This window comes from Ruditapes philippinarum, unplaced genomic scaffold (assembly GCF_026571515.1).
Source record: "Ruditapes philippinarum isolate M1 unplaced genomic scaffold, ASM2657151v2 ctg1375_1_1_1_1, whole genome shotgun sequence".
Taxonomy (NCBI): domain Eukaryota; kingdom Metazoa; phylum Mollusca; class Bivalvia; order Venerida; family Veneridae; genus Ruditapes; species Ruditapes philippinarum.
In genome coordinates, this window is record NW_026857788.1 from 326,960 (window position 1) to 342,746 (window position 15,787).

Consider the following 15,787-nt stretch of genomic DNA (forward strand, 5'->3'; position numbering starts at 1 on the left):
AGTTTAATTACTTTTGAAGAGGGGTTAATTACCAGGTAACAAGTGATAATTGAAAAAACTTTATTTTCAAACTTTCATTACCAGGTTGCATGTGATAATTGCAACAATCAATCTTCAAAAACAAATAGAATTTGAATGTATATTTTGTATGTGTGCGGTCTTAAACTACAGTCCATTGTATGTGTAATGAGAAAATGATTCTGAAGATGATAGATATAAATACAATGTAAATCTATTTTCTTTATTACATTTATAAATGAAATTGAAAATATACAAGTCCCTTTCGTTGAAAAAAATGAAAATAAACATATGGCAAATAAATCATTTGACGGGAATTGTGAAGGATAACTATGATAAATTCTGTGTCAACATAAAAAAATAATATTTAAAAACAGCTGTTCTGTATGCCAATACAAGTTTCTTCCTTGCCAATATAATGAATTCATCTATGTATGAACGCTTTTTTCATTGATCTGAAAATATATTTAATACACTAATTAGTAGAATACTACATTTATACTAATATTCAGGTAATCAAATAAAAGATGTTCAAATTATTTGGAAATAATTCACAGAAAAAAAAGACAAATTTCAAACATGAATTTCTTTTAAAAGTTTTTAAGCAATCAAGAAACTTTTTTTTGCATTGCAACCATTAAACCATGTAGAAATTAATTATCTTAATCTGAATCGCGGTAATAATTTGTGCTTGAAGTTAAAGGGCGTCAAAGTGTAGAGAGTATGCCTAAACAATAGACAAATATTTTTTAAATTAGGTACTATTTTTAACTCAGCGTTGCAGCGTTCTATCGGAATATTTTCATATATTAATACTTTAGCGATACAAAATAATACTGTATAAATACATTTAATATGTGTAAAAACTTTCACAAAGCTGCCATAACACCACATACTCTTGTGAAAATCTGTCATATTTCGCACTCCGCGCGTTCCGCCATCTGTCATTCTGTCCACCTTAATCCGATAAGCGATTCCGCGCATGCGCGTGACGAGATTTTAAGCTAAACGATAGTGTCCGATCCTTGTAATATAAATCCGTGGTTAAGGTTACAATGATGAAAATTCACAGGTAAGATTATGACTATAACAAATGAGAATCATACATGAAATGATGTAACTAAAAGTACAAAAATTTACTTAAAATTACTAGCATATTTATCATACATACCATGATTTCTAGGTAACTTTCTAGGACTCTGGGGGAGGGAAAAGGGAGATGGGGGGAGGTCATGAGATCAGCAAGCAAATTGTTTCTAAAATTCACATTGTGGCACACAGCATAATTATTTAGTATAAAAACAGATAGGTGTGGCTAAAGTGGCTGAACTGTGCTCTGGTATATGCAATGTGGCTTACTGCTGTGATCTGGAGTGAAATTGATAACTACCAACACCACCACCGTATGGCTAAAGTTTAAACAATAGTCACTGAACATCATTCTTGTTTATTATCATTTATGACAGTGGCATTTGTATTAAAGACAAATGAATGGAATTAATAATCTTAAGTGCTGTTAAAGTCTTACACTGATAGTTATCTTATTATATCTCCAAATTAAAATGAAATGTTATCTATGAAATTCAAAATATACCAAATATATGCAAATTATATAAAATTGAAATACAAAAATGTTTGTAGGTTGGTCAGAAGACCAGTTTGTTTCTGCTTAATAACTTTAGGACCATTTGACCAATGACCTTTTAACATAATGCATGTATAATGATCATTATTACTCTCATTGAGTGGAAGACCCCAAAAGAAAATGACCTTAACTTATAAATGTAATTCATATAAAAAAATTCAGGGATGTGCTGGTCTGAAAGTACGGTAAAACTCTAGGCTTTTGCAAGAGAGGGTGTGGTGTAGGGTAACAAATGACGGGTGTGTTTTTAAATAAAAAATTGCGTTGTTCTAATTTAAATGTTATTTGTTGTGTTTCAGATATATCAAGTTTACATGAATGAAGATGTACTGACATTTCAACTTCTTGTGTAGATGATGGGGGTTTAAAATATGACAGGAAACACTCTTAGCAGTGCCTAACTTAAGGATACAATAGTTGCTATTATTTCTTTGACAAATTATTCAAAATGGCTACTCAACCAAACAGCCCATCAGGGCTTCGTAAAGCAAATGATGTGTGTATGAACTTTCTGGACTCCATTCAATCTTACATAGTTGAAGCTGCATACTTCATGTTTTTCTTGGCACGTCACATGTCATTACCACTCTTTCAGGAATATGTAAGTTCTGAAACGTATAAACAAAAACATTTGAATCCTAGAGATGCTGATATTGAAGGAAAACCTGTGAATGAAACTTTGCTGTATCATGACGCACAGAGAGAGTCTACAGTTACAATTCTAAGCCTGCAGATTGCTGAAGGCTTGCCTGCTGTTGTTGCAGTTATTATATTAGGTGCACTTAGTGACAGGACAGGTCGACGTAAAATATTATTATGGCTGCCTGCTCTTGGAGTACGATATATTGTTTGATATACATTCTGATACAGTATACAGGCTGGGCTCTGGACGGTCTTTTTATGGCATCAGCTGTGAGAGGATTGAGTGGAAGCATGACAGCATTTCTGGCTGGGGGGTCATACTATGCTATAAATGTTGTCAAGCCTCATCAGAGATCAAGTCGACTTGCTCTTCAAGAACTTTTAAATGGGTGCTGCATATGCTGTAGCAAATATAATGGCTGGGTTCTGGGTGGCTTCCAGTGATTATAGTTTCTTGGAGCCCTTTTGGTTTTTTTTATATGTAGTTTGATATCATTCTTGCTGTCATTTTTCTTGGTGAAAGAAATTGAACCAAATCGATCACCGAGAAGAGACATTTCGGGAAATTGTTGTATTGACACATTTGGACCAATGGGACGTTTTTTCCGATGTAGAGGCAACATAAAGCTTGTAAGGATATGGTTAGCTATTCTAGCATTCCAAACCTATGCTATTGTGCACCTTGGTCAGATTAATACCTTAGTCTTATACTTGCTTGGTGAACCAATGGCATGGCAGTCAATAAAATAGGTGTGTTTCTATCAGTCGCAATGGCATGTGCTGCTATGAGCACAGGAATGGTACCCCGTTCTTGAGAAACTATGTTTACAGATGTACACATTGCCTTTGCTGGATTCCTGTCAAAAGCTCTTGGCACCTTGTGGATTACTGTGGTACATAATGATACTGCTATTTACTTTGGTATGTTGTCATTGTTTCTATTCATTTAAATTTTATAATACACAAACTGTAGGCTGAGCAGTCTTAGTGTACATTGAATTTATGAAAATTATTAATGGACTGATCTATTTTTAAATTCAAAGCATTATGTGAATTCAGCATGGAAAACTTTATGTAATATTGAATTTGATAAGTTTCTGTAAGATAATGTATACTAGTAACAGATGGGAAATAAATTTTGAAAATGCGACGGTTTCTTTACAATTAAATAAAAGCCACCCTGTATTGTAGGTAGATCTTGCTGTTGTGTGTGAGTTGCTGCCATTCCCCATGATGAGGGCAATTGTAGCCAAGGACATTTCACCATCAGAACAAGGTATTTATTTTTCTTGTTCCTAAGAATTATTCAGAAATTAACCATGGTGAGCATGTACATTTGTGCTTGAAGTGACACCTGAGTTCCTCATCCACCAGTAAAGCAGGAATGTCACCAGATGATCATTACACTATCAGTTACATAAAACCCAATAAATTTATTATGACTATATGACTGTAAATTAATATTGTGACAAATAGGTGTTAAAGTTAACCCATTACTTTTCATCCTTCCCCCCCTCCCCCCCCCCCCCCCCCCCCAATTTGGAGGCCTCAAATAGTGAAAAAATGCCCTATTTAGACCCCAAACAACTTTTTCGGCACCATCCCCAACCAAATAGACATATCAAGGGGAAGGAGGGATGATGTGCCCCCTTCTGCTTTGGGGGTTTGAAGGAATTAGGCAGACCCCCTCATCTCCAAGAAAATTCTGGACTTTTGACTCTTAGAGAGGCTAAAAGTGGCCATAGGCTGACTTTAAGGTAACGTGTTACCAACGCTGAAAAGCCTTGGACTCTATCTCAATCCATTAAGAAGTTGCAGTATTTTGAAATCAGTTTTGATGGAAAAATCATCACAAAATAGTGATATTTGGCAATTTTGAGATGTCCCTTCGTTGCCATGGTTACAGGAAATTTTGAAGAAGATTGATTATGCTGTTACAAAGGCTATGGTCCAGTCAACATTTGTGCCAAGTTTGAACAGTATTGAAGCCTCTTTTATAATTTTATAGCAATTTGAACTTGTAACAGAATGTTTTCACAAAATGTTCATGAAGTAATGGGTTAAAAGCTAACAAATATTTTTAGACCAAGTCATCAAGACCTGTGTCAACCAGAAATATAAGCAATTGAAAGAAGAAAGAACAACAATTTAATTGTATTTTTAAGAATAATTCTGATTTCTTGTTGTGCTTTTGTTGTAATAAGATTGGTAATAGACAAAAATATACAATGAGAATTGATGAAGTTCAACTTCTATTTTTAGGTTCATTGTTTGCACTGATGCATTGTGGGGAGAGCATTTCATATTTCCTGGCACCATTGATGTTCCAGGCAATATATGCTGACACGTTACATTACTACGCAGGATTTGTGTTCATTGTGTCAGTCATGTTACTCGTATTACCTGTAGGATTTACATTGTAAGTTATTTCAATATATAATTGTATAGTTAACAAATGTTTGGTATAAATAATGTTCAAGCCTTTTTTCTCCCTATTGTTGAATATGGTAAAAGGATGCTTTCATACAGACAACTACATCATACATTATACAAATATGTACTTTTTAGCTGGTGAATATGATGTGATATGTAATGAAAAAAATTGATATTAATATTTCAGTATATACATGTATCACATCATATTTTACCAGCTAAAAAGTACATATCTCTTTTATTATACAATCTATAAATAGCTCATATATGGCTTATGAAATCTGCTTTTGAATATTTTTAGAAGAAAAAAACAACATTAAATATACTCTGATATTGACCTGTTATTTTTTACAAAAAGTTGCTTGTTAGCCAATCAGGGAAAGGCATTTCAAAGCTATTTATAGATTATATAATAAACTCTATCTGATATTGACCAAAGTTATCGGTACTTCTAAGCCAATCAGAAAAAGGCTTTTAAAGCTATATAGATTAAATGATCTAAGCCAATCAGAAAAAGGCTTTTAAAGCTATATAGATTAAATGATAAATATTTATATACTATGGTTTAGCCCAGTTTGGATATGAAAATTTCCCAATTTCCTAGCTTTATATAGAAAATTATAAAGAACATATATAGATAATTTTATGTAAACTTTTAAAAATACAAAAGAAAAATAAAATGTGCTGATTTTATTCTTAAATTCATGATCATCTGCAAATAGTGTTATTATACCCCCACCACAAAATGTGGGGGGGGCTATAATGGATTCGCTTTGTCGCGTCGGTCGGTCGGTCGGTCCGTCCGTCGGTCGGTCCGTCCGTCCGTCCGTCTCCATTTTCGTGTCCGCTCTATAACTCCTATACCAATTGAAGGATTTTCTTCAAACTTGGCTCAAATGTTCACCTCAACAAGGGGATGTGCAGAACCCATATTGCCCATGTGTCAGTTCAAGGTCAAGGTCACAATTGAAGGTCAAATATCAAACACTATCAAATATTACACAATATGTCGTGTCCGCTATGTAAGTCCTACACTACTTGAAAGATTTTCTTCAAACTTAGCTCAAATGTTCACCTCAACCAGGGGATGTGCAGAACCCATGTGGCCCATGTGTCAGCTCAAGGTCAAGGTCACAATTGAAGGTCAAATATCAAACAATTAAATATTACACAGTATGTCGTGTCCGCTATGTAAGTCCTACACTACTTGAAAGATTTTCTTCAAACTTGGCTCAAATGTTCACCTCAACAAGGGGATGTGCAGAACCCATGTTGCCCATGTGTCAGCTCAAGGTCAAGGTCACAATTGAAGGTCAAATATCAAACAATCAAATATTACACAGTATGTTGTGTCCGCTCTGTAAGTCCTACACTAATTGAAAGATTTTCTTTAAACTTGGCTCAAATATTCACCTCAACAAGGGATGTGCAGAATCCATGTTGCCCATGTGTCAGCTCAAGGTCAAGGTCACAATTGAAGGTCAAAAATCAAACAATTAAATATTACACAGTATGTCGTGTCCGCTCTGTAAGTCCTACACTACTTGAAAGATTTTCTTCAAACTTGGCTCAAATGTTCACCTCAACCAGGGGATGTGCAGAACCCATGTGGCCCATGTGTCAGCTCAAGGTCAAGGTCACAATTGAAGGCCAAATATCAAACAATTAAATATTACACAGTATGTCATATCCGCTCTGTAAGTCCTACACTACTTGAAAGATTTTCTTCAAACTTGGCTCAAATGTTCACCTCAACAAGGGGATGTGCAGAACCCATGTTGCCCATGTGTCAGCTCAAGGTCAAGGTCACAATTGAAGGTCAAATATCAAACAATCAAATATTACACAGTATGTTGTGTCCGCTCTGTAAGTCCTACACTAATTGAAAGATTTTCTTTAAACTTGGCTTAAATATACACCTCAACAAGAGGTTGTGCAGAACCCATGTTGCCCATGTGTCAGCTTAAGGTCAAGATCACAATTGAAGGTCAAATATCAAACAGTCTAATATTACACAGTATGTCATGTCCGCTCTGTAAGTCCTACACTAATTGAAAGATTTTCTTCAATCTTGGCTCAAATGTTCATCTCAACCAGGGGATGTGCAGAACTTATGTCACTCTTTTGCTGGCTTAAGGTCAAGGTCACACTTTTAGGTCAAAAATTGATTTAGAAAATATTCTTAAATTTTAACATTTATTTGAATATTTCTAAATCTAGAAAAGGTATTTGCTTGAAACTTAATATATTTTTGAAGGGTCACAATTCCAATATGCTGTTCGTTCAAGTTTCATAACTCTGTATTGCATTTTACCAAAGTTATGCCCCTTTTTAAGTCTTCAAATTTACATACAATCAAATATTAGACAATATGTTGTGTCCGCTCTATAAATCCTATACTAATGGAAGAATTTTCTTCAAACTTTACTCAAATTTTCACCTCAACAAGGTTATGTGCAGAATCCAGAATCCATGTCACCTTTGTGCCGGCTAAAGGTCAAGGTCACACTTGAAAGTCAAAAATTGACTTAGAAAAAGTTCTTAAATTTTAACATGTACTTGAATAATTCTGAAACTAGCACAGGCATTTGCTTGAAACTTAAAAGATATATGAGGTGTGCAGGTCAGGTTTCATTACTCTGTATTGCATTTTGACAAAGTTATGCCCCTTTTTAGTCTTCAAATTTACATACAACCAATACTAGACAATATATTGTGTCTACTCTATAAATTCTATACTAATGGAAGGATTTTCTTCAAACTTTACTCAAATGTTCAACCAAACTGGGTGATGTGCAAAACCCATGTTACCCTTGTGCCAGATTAAGGTCAAGGCCACACTTGAAGGTCAAAAATTGACTTATAAGTAAAATGTTTAATACATTGGGAAAATGAAAGGTTATTTGTAACTGTTTAGAACATGATTTGATAATATATATTTATACGATTACCTGTACAATTAGTCTTTTTTTCACCAGAGATAATTCCTTTTTATGTATTTGTGCCACATAAGTTATTCCCTTAACCACCTTTCCTAGTGGTCTTCTGTCAAGGACATTGGTGGGGGTATGAATCGCATTCAGCGATAGTTCTAGTTTTGGGTTCTGAAATGTCTGACATGTTGTAATTAATTAGGACAATTGACAAAATTTCTTCTATATCCACTGATGTCAAATTTATGTTATAGAAATCTGATAAAAGTGACACGCAACACAATTTGTCAGATTGTCAACAAACAACTTTGTTGTCAATTGATCTTAACAAATGTGTAATATTTTGAGATGATAAAGTGCATTAAGGTCATAAAGTTGTCATTAGTGACAGTTAGGAATGCTCTATGGTTTGAAAAATGTTACTTCAACAGAATTTCACATGTCAAAGTAATGACAAAACTAAATACTGCATTATGCATAAATACTGCATTATGCATAAATACTGCATTATGCATAAATACTGCATTATGCATAATGAAGAATACATGTTTTGTTAGATGTGTTTCACTCCAAGGGATATGTGTCTGTTTCAAAATATTGGAAGCTTCTTATTGTTCCTAAATTAGCTTCCTTTTATTATTATAATCTACATGTATTACATGTATTAAACAAATAAAAAAGATAAAAAATATTGACAGTTTCCTTTTGTGTTCAAGTAGTATCTGTGCAATTTGAATAACTCTTATTGAAAAATAGGAACTCTATAATATGTTACTTTTCAAAATCACGCTTTGTACTTAGGTGCTATTTTCTCAAAGTTGATAACAAACCGGTAAAGTTTGTGTATCAATTAAATAAAACCTTGAAATTTAAAAATGAAATAATATGAACTTGTTTTATTTTATTTGTAGTGGTATAGTGTTTATTGATAAACGAGTACCAGCTGAAGAACCTTATGAAACTATGGATGGGGAAAGTGAATTGCTTCCCAATGAAACTATTCCTGATGGTTCCCAGCCTCCACAGTCTACAGAACCAGTAGCACGTGTTATGACAACTTCTCTGAGTGGGAGCCAGCCTTCCATCAGTGTTATAGGGGATAAAGTCTGATGGTTCCCTGTGCCATTTATATTGTCACTGATTAAAGAATGAACACAAGTTCTAGTGGGAACCAGCCATCTTTGACAAAATTGGGACAATGTTTTGAATATTGTCATCAAACCATTTTCTTTATATCTAGCTATTGTGCAATGCTGTATGATGGTTGTATTTTGGAAACTGGTACATGTAACAGATCTATCCTGGAAATTTCTAAAGATAATTGACCAAAGACTTGTTGCTTTGTTTGTTTTAAAGCACATTAAAGACCTTTATAAAGACCAAAGTTATGATATTATGCCAATAATTTTAATGAAACACTGGGGCTTAAGTAATCAAAATGATATATAATTTTAAAATAATTTTTTCCCACCTTAACAAGAATGCTCTTTTATGTTACAGAAGTCAGTACAGTATCCTGGTGCAAAACACCATTATGTAATTTTCCTTTCATGTAGAAAGGATCTTAATTATTGCAATATTGTTTTTATACCATCATTCAAATTGATGTATTGGGATGGCCAGGGGTCTGTCTAAACATTGACCACAATGTAGAAGTCTTCCGCCTACAGCTTCTGTAGGTGCAAGCACCTTCATGAGCCTAATCAACAGACCCACTTAGATTATACGGGTCAAAGGTCAAGGTCACCATGGTCAGTAATGCCCATAGGCCCCTAAGGCATGGTATTCATTTGAACATAACAGTTGTCTAGCAGTTGTCTGTTGTAAATACAATTGTTTTAATTTCATTAAAAATCAAGCAAGCTTAAAGCTTCTTCATTGGAAAATGTGCAATTTCATATTAGCCAATCAAATTTTGGCTTTAGAATAACCCAGCTACAGTTACTATTAATAGCCATTCAAGAAATACCTGAATATAAATGTGTCTGTTCCTGTTAAAATGTTGCCAAGCAACAATTAGCTTTAAGTATTGTAAAGATTTGTTGTATTTTGTGAAAGTATTAATTGATATATTATAATGCATTTATTGGTATAAAAGTACTGCTTGTATAACAACATTGTCTATGTGATTTTTTTTTCATTTAAAAAAAAACAAACATAAATTTAAATGTTATAAAATATGATATGATACTCAAACATTTTTATGGGGTTTTTTTGTTGTTTTTTTATTTTTGGCAGATGATATCTTTATGTTGGCAAAGTAATTTATATTTAAGTGTGATCTTTACATTAGATTTCTCTCTTTGCTCTTTTTATATGATTTCTATGTCTCTCATTATAAAGATGGAAAACCTCACTATTAAGAATCTATGAATCAGACATTTATTTTTGTTACCTTATGAGATGATTTATTGAAGTATTCTTTTAGACAATAATTTTATCTTTTTAAAGATGATGATTGTACTCTTGAGCACTTAGAGTCAGTAAAATTATGTATTTTACATAAATGATACTCTCCAGTTGATAGTATTCCAAGTTGCTCACTTCCATCGACTTGCACTGCTCTATTTTAGGTTCAAATTTCAAGTTGTTTTATTTATCCCATGCCCTGCTGGCAGTACCCATGCAACCTGTACAGACCATGATTAACTGGCACATCTTTGTCCATCTGATCATGGCCTGCACTTTCTGCTATTCAGTCGATATATATTTTTAAATTCACCCTAAAAATGACCAAAAAAAATCTAGGTTCAGTCAGGCAGTACTTTGAGTGTATTCTGTATATAAGATAGCCAAATGCATTTATATTGTGAACAGTATTTTTGTTCTAGATAATCATATTGTTTTCTATCTTTTTTTTGTATCATATGTTGAATGTATCTCCATAGTGACTATATTACAACCAATCAAGTATATGTTATTTCATATAATTTTGTACATTTTAGCATTAGTATATCAAATGGAACCACCATTGTCAACTTAAGCATACTAGGATTTGATCTAACATCACATACTTGAAAAATCATAATAATTGACAATATGTGTTATTCATTCATGAATTTTGGAGTTTATGATATATGGTGAAATAGTGAAAAATTTTAATTCAATTAAATGAGATTTGGGCTCAAAATGTTACGGTCTAGTTTTATCACATGCTAACGTTATATCAATTTTGCTGTAAAAGAAATGTTGCTTTCACTGTTATGGTAATATTAAGTAATATTAACTTAATTTTAAAGGACATGTAATGTTAACTTTACCTTCAAAGATTAAGTAATGTTATTTTCACTTTGAAGAGCATGTAAACTTCACTGAGATGTAAAAGATATATTGCTTCAGTATAAAGTTTATATTACTTAAGTATAAAGATGACATAATTATCACTGAAAAAAAAGTAAATTTTATTGTAATGATAACATTACCTTACAAACTTTATTGTAAATGTTTAAGTTAATATAAACAATCCTTAGATGACTGTCTACCAAAGAAACACACTCCCTGCAGGTTGTTGTGTTGTGTTTCCCTATATGTATATGTAGAGAATACTTTGAAAATCAGCTTGTAAACTCTTGTGAGCATTACTTGTTAATTTAAGTAGATGTTACAGTTAAGAATATATTAATTCTTTTTAAATTTTTCTGTGATAATAATTGTGTATGTTGTGCTTAAAGACACATTATGTCTACTTTTATATCATTTTATCATTCCTTCAATGAAAGTTTATGTAGAGGAGTTTGTAAACAATATGTAACAGTTTGTGGTTGATTAAGAACTTTTGTAAGAAACTTTGTCTGTATTTGTCACCAATTGGCTTTAATGTTGGTGTTGTCAAGTGATCTCCCAGTTTGTTCATACAATTTGATACAACTGCAGGTGTCAAAGGCTGTAAGCTGAAGCTACCCATATTTTATCTCTTTGATGTAACTTTCTCAATTCCTAAAGGGGTATCATTAATTCCAGTATTTTTTGAGATTTGTATATTGTTTAAGCTGATGTGAAACTGAGTCAATTTCATTCTCTTAATAGATCTCTCAGTTCGAAATATTTCACTTTACTTTTAGCTTGCTGTTGACAACAGATTCTAACTATGTGACCTGTGCAAACCAAGATCAGTTTGCACATCTGATCATGCTCTGCACTGATCACCATTCAGTCAGTTCTTGTTTTATTTTTAAATTTTCCCTAAAAAAGGATGAATTGTTTTTGTCCAGATTGAAAGACGGACAAGTCCATTTTAAGGTATTAGGAACGGAAAAGGTTAAACTTACAAATTAAGTTCTGAATCTCAGAACCTGTGGTTTTGAAATACTACTCACTGTATGTATTAAATAATGTTACTGAACAAAAATATGGAGACAAAATATTGCATTTTGCACATTTCCCCACATATTTACCTACAGTGTTATCAGTTTATACTTACTGTAAATAATCTACGCAATGCACAAAATTAACACAACTTTCCAAATTTCAGTATTGTTTAATTTTACAAAAATCACAGTTTGCAGAATTTTTATGCAGTAAGCATTTGACAGTCATCACATGTATACTTGACAGTCATCACATGTACACTTGACAGTCATCACATGTACACTTGACAGTCATCACATGTACACTGTGTAATTAGTTGCTGGAAGGAAACTTTTGCTTGTTGTATGTATTTGCTTGTAGCACTTTGATTCTTGTCAAGATAATTTTGTTAAGTTAAAATGGATAAAATAATAACCATGTGAAGAAACCTTTCTATATTTCACATGGAAAAACAAAATATTATATATAAAAAACTTGGCAAACATGCATCTTATTTTAACTATTTATTTTAAGTTGTAGTAACTGATTCTTGTTGTTTAATGTTTTCTTTGCATATTTTATGCTTATATCTAAATCTTTAGATGATTTAAGCTATGTAAATTTTTTATGAAGCTGACTCGTTCAAGAATATGACAGATAAAAAATACTATGTACCAGGTATATATTATGATATTATGGTTATGTGCATAAAAAAGATGGATTTATGAAAAAATGGTTGGTCAAGATTCCAATCTGTAATTATTTTACATTTACACCATCTCAATAATATTCACTTTTAAAAAATATTCTTTTCATACTGGCATTTATTTTGCATTTTTACAATTCTAACATATCAGAATGAAATATAAGTAAGAAAAAGGCTGATTTTGAACTCATAATCCTTATATTGATACTAAATTGTAGTAGATTTTTTTTTGTCATTTAACACCTAAAATTTTGGTTTTGTCATAGGTTGTTTTAATTTAAATATAAACTATGATGTATAGAATATGGAAGTAATTTTTGTAGAATAACATGATAACTATTGGAATAGAGAAAGAGTTTAAGATTAAACATTTGGTTGTGAATAGATGAATCTTTTTATCATATGATGTCACCTTGTTTTTTCTATGTGGCATAATAATAGAATTACTTTTTTTACATATTTTTATTTTAAAGTGTTGTGATATCCTCAAGCTCTTTTGATGACGTAATTTAACAGTGTTGCTTTTCTAGTTTTGTTTAACCCTTAGCAGGCTGTTTGAATTTCATTCAGAATATTTATAATAACCTGCGCATTATAATTACAACATGTGTGTTAAGGTTTGTTTACCCTCATCCCCGGAATAATTTCCATATGGTCGAGCATATACATTATTTATAACTACTACAATTTAGGGTTCTAATATCATATATCAAAAAGTTATATCAGTTTCTGTGTATTTGTGTGTAATTACAAGGGATGTCATGTATATCTTTAATTGGTGATATTTTATTTATGTTTTTCAAAATGTTTATTTGAAATAATGCATTAACATTGCATGTCCTTTTTATTTAAGAGTGGTCCATCAGTAACGATTAATAATCCTGTTGAAAGTGTTGTGATAGATTGAAAATTTCTTTTATGAATGAACTAATCAGTTAACTAAAAACAACAGTAAACAAAACCTGACTAAAACCATTTTAAAAGGGAGATAATTTTATAGTGTGCATAAACTACATTGTCCTGCAAAATCAATTACTTTTTCTGGCAATTTGCACAAACAGCATAAATAGTTGGTTTGCACAGGAAACAGGAAGATGGCACAGGAAACAGGAAGATGGCAGGGTATACCTTCTTCTGAAAGAAAATGTTCCTTTTGTAATGATGATGTAGGTGACGAATTTCATTATTTGTTCAAATGTCAAAAGTTTTTTGAGGAAAGAAAAAAGTATTTAAAACAGTATTTTTGTGTTCATCCCATTTTTTTCAAATTAGAAGAATCGTTTAGTAGTGAAAATAAAAGTTTACTGAATAAACTTATATTATCGAATATTAAATCGAATATTATTATCGAATATAAAAATCGAGTATTTTCTAAAAACTTGTAACACTGATTACCTGGATTGCTTGTTTACTTGAAAAATATATCTATTAGCTATATGTATGTTTATTTGTAATGTTACATGTATGATTTGGATATGTTTGTCATTCTCTATTTACATAGCACAGTGCTGCACTTGTTAATATGCCGCCATTATTCACTGTAATTATTATAAACCGATGCTTATGTTGTTTACTTGATGTAAACCTAAGATGGAAATAAAAGTTTGAAGTTTGACAGTCTTAAAGTACAAACGTTTGGTTAAAGAAAAACAACATGTAATTGAAAGCTGTTTCTTTGTAATTATGATCATAATAGGGACAAATTGAGTAAAAATCCACTTTTGAAAATTTTTCCAGGACTTTAAGGTAGATAGTGAAAAAGGTTAATATATTATTGTTGTATATTAGATAGATAGTATAAAAATCTGATATTTTTTCATTAACTAACCAAAGTGAATTATTTTGTTTCCATGTATTCACATTCCATTTTATACCTTTACTTTATGCAATACTATGTTTGTGCTTTATCAATTATAAACTAATTTATTATTATTGATTCCAGCGCAAAAAATGTTATTAACCTGTTCTTATATGATCTATATTTGTTCATGTTTGTATTTTGAAATTTATTACATTTTACTTATGAGAGCTTTAAATGGTGTTGTTTTCTCCACATTTTTCTCACACCAGGGTCTTTGGAAGACCCTGCTTACACATTAAATGCAATATGAATGATAGAATATTCATAAAATTATGTTTGAAAATGGTTTTCTAACTGTTTTGTTTGTTTAATTAAAGTGTTTGTAACATGATTTTAATTTTTAACAAATGAGGATATTGTTTACAGTCAGGAAATTTTTTTTCTTTCTGAAAAGTTGCTTGACTTTCCTTCCATCCTTGTTTTTGTCCTTTTCGAATTTCCATAGAACATTCTTTTATCATCTGATATGTCAGATATTTCATGTGTTCATATCTTCCATGGAAAGGTGTCTGTGGCCTAGTGGTTAAGGTTTTACACTTCAAACCACTTGCCCCTCAACTCTGTGGCTTTGAATCCTGACAGGGACTGAGGAATAGTGAATAGCTAGGTTATGGAATGTTGGTGGTTCTACTCGGGTACCTGTTAGTGCCTAGAATAATGCACAGAAGGGCAATTGAGGTCTTCCTCCACCAGTAAAGCTGGAAAGTCGCCAGATGATCAATATTGTGTTGGTGTGGCATAAAACCCAACCAAATACTTCAGAAAAAAGCTTCCATAGACCTGTATCCTAGGATAGGTTTTCACATTGATAGGGTAAATAGCCAGTAACATTGTCATTGAAGCTTGAAATGTGGTAGATTTTCCTACTTTTCTACATAGTAAGCTTTGTCTAAGCAACAGTTTAAATCATTTATAGAAGATACTCATCATCTTGTGGATTTTTTCAGATAAAGTAAAATGCAATTAGATGTAGAGTATATAATATGCACTCTGTAAAGTCGGACATGACATCAGCTTAAAAAAGTTAAATGCAGTTAAATTTGAATTATAATGGATATTTGTTTATTTTTCATGTATATGTATATAGATTTCTTTTTTATGCTTTTTCAGTGAGATACTAAATATATCAATGAGATATAAGTCATATCAGTTTAATTGGAACTAAGTGAGAAATGAAATATAGAATTTTAGTTCCCATTCTAATCATTGAAAGCAAAGTACAACACAATATCTTAATAAAACAAAACATTTTTTTTTCACTT

The 15,787-nt window shown here is 31.9% G+C and overlaps 1 pseudogene; it reads left to right on the forward strand.

Moving 5' to 3' along the window:
- Positions 1-1,909: 1,909 nt before the first annotated feature.
- LOC132751044 (proton-coupled folate transporter-like) lies at positions 1,910-12,439 on the forward strand (annotated as a pseudogene).
- Positions 12,440-15,787: the final 3,348 nt, after the last annotated feature.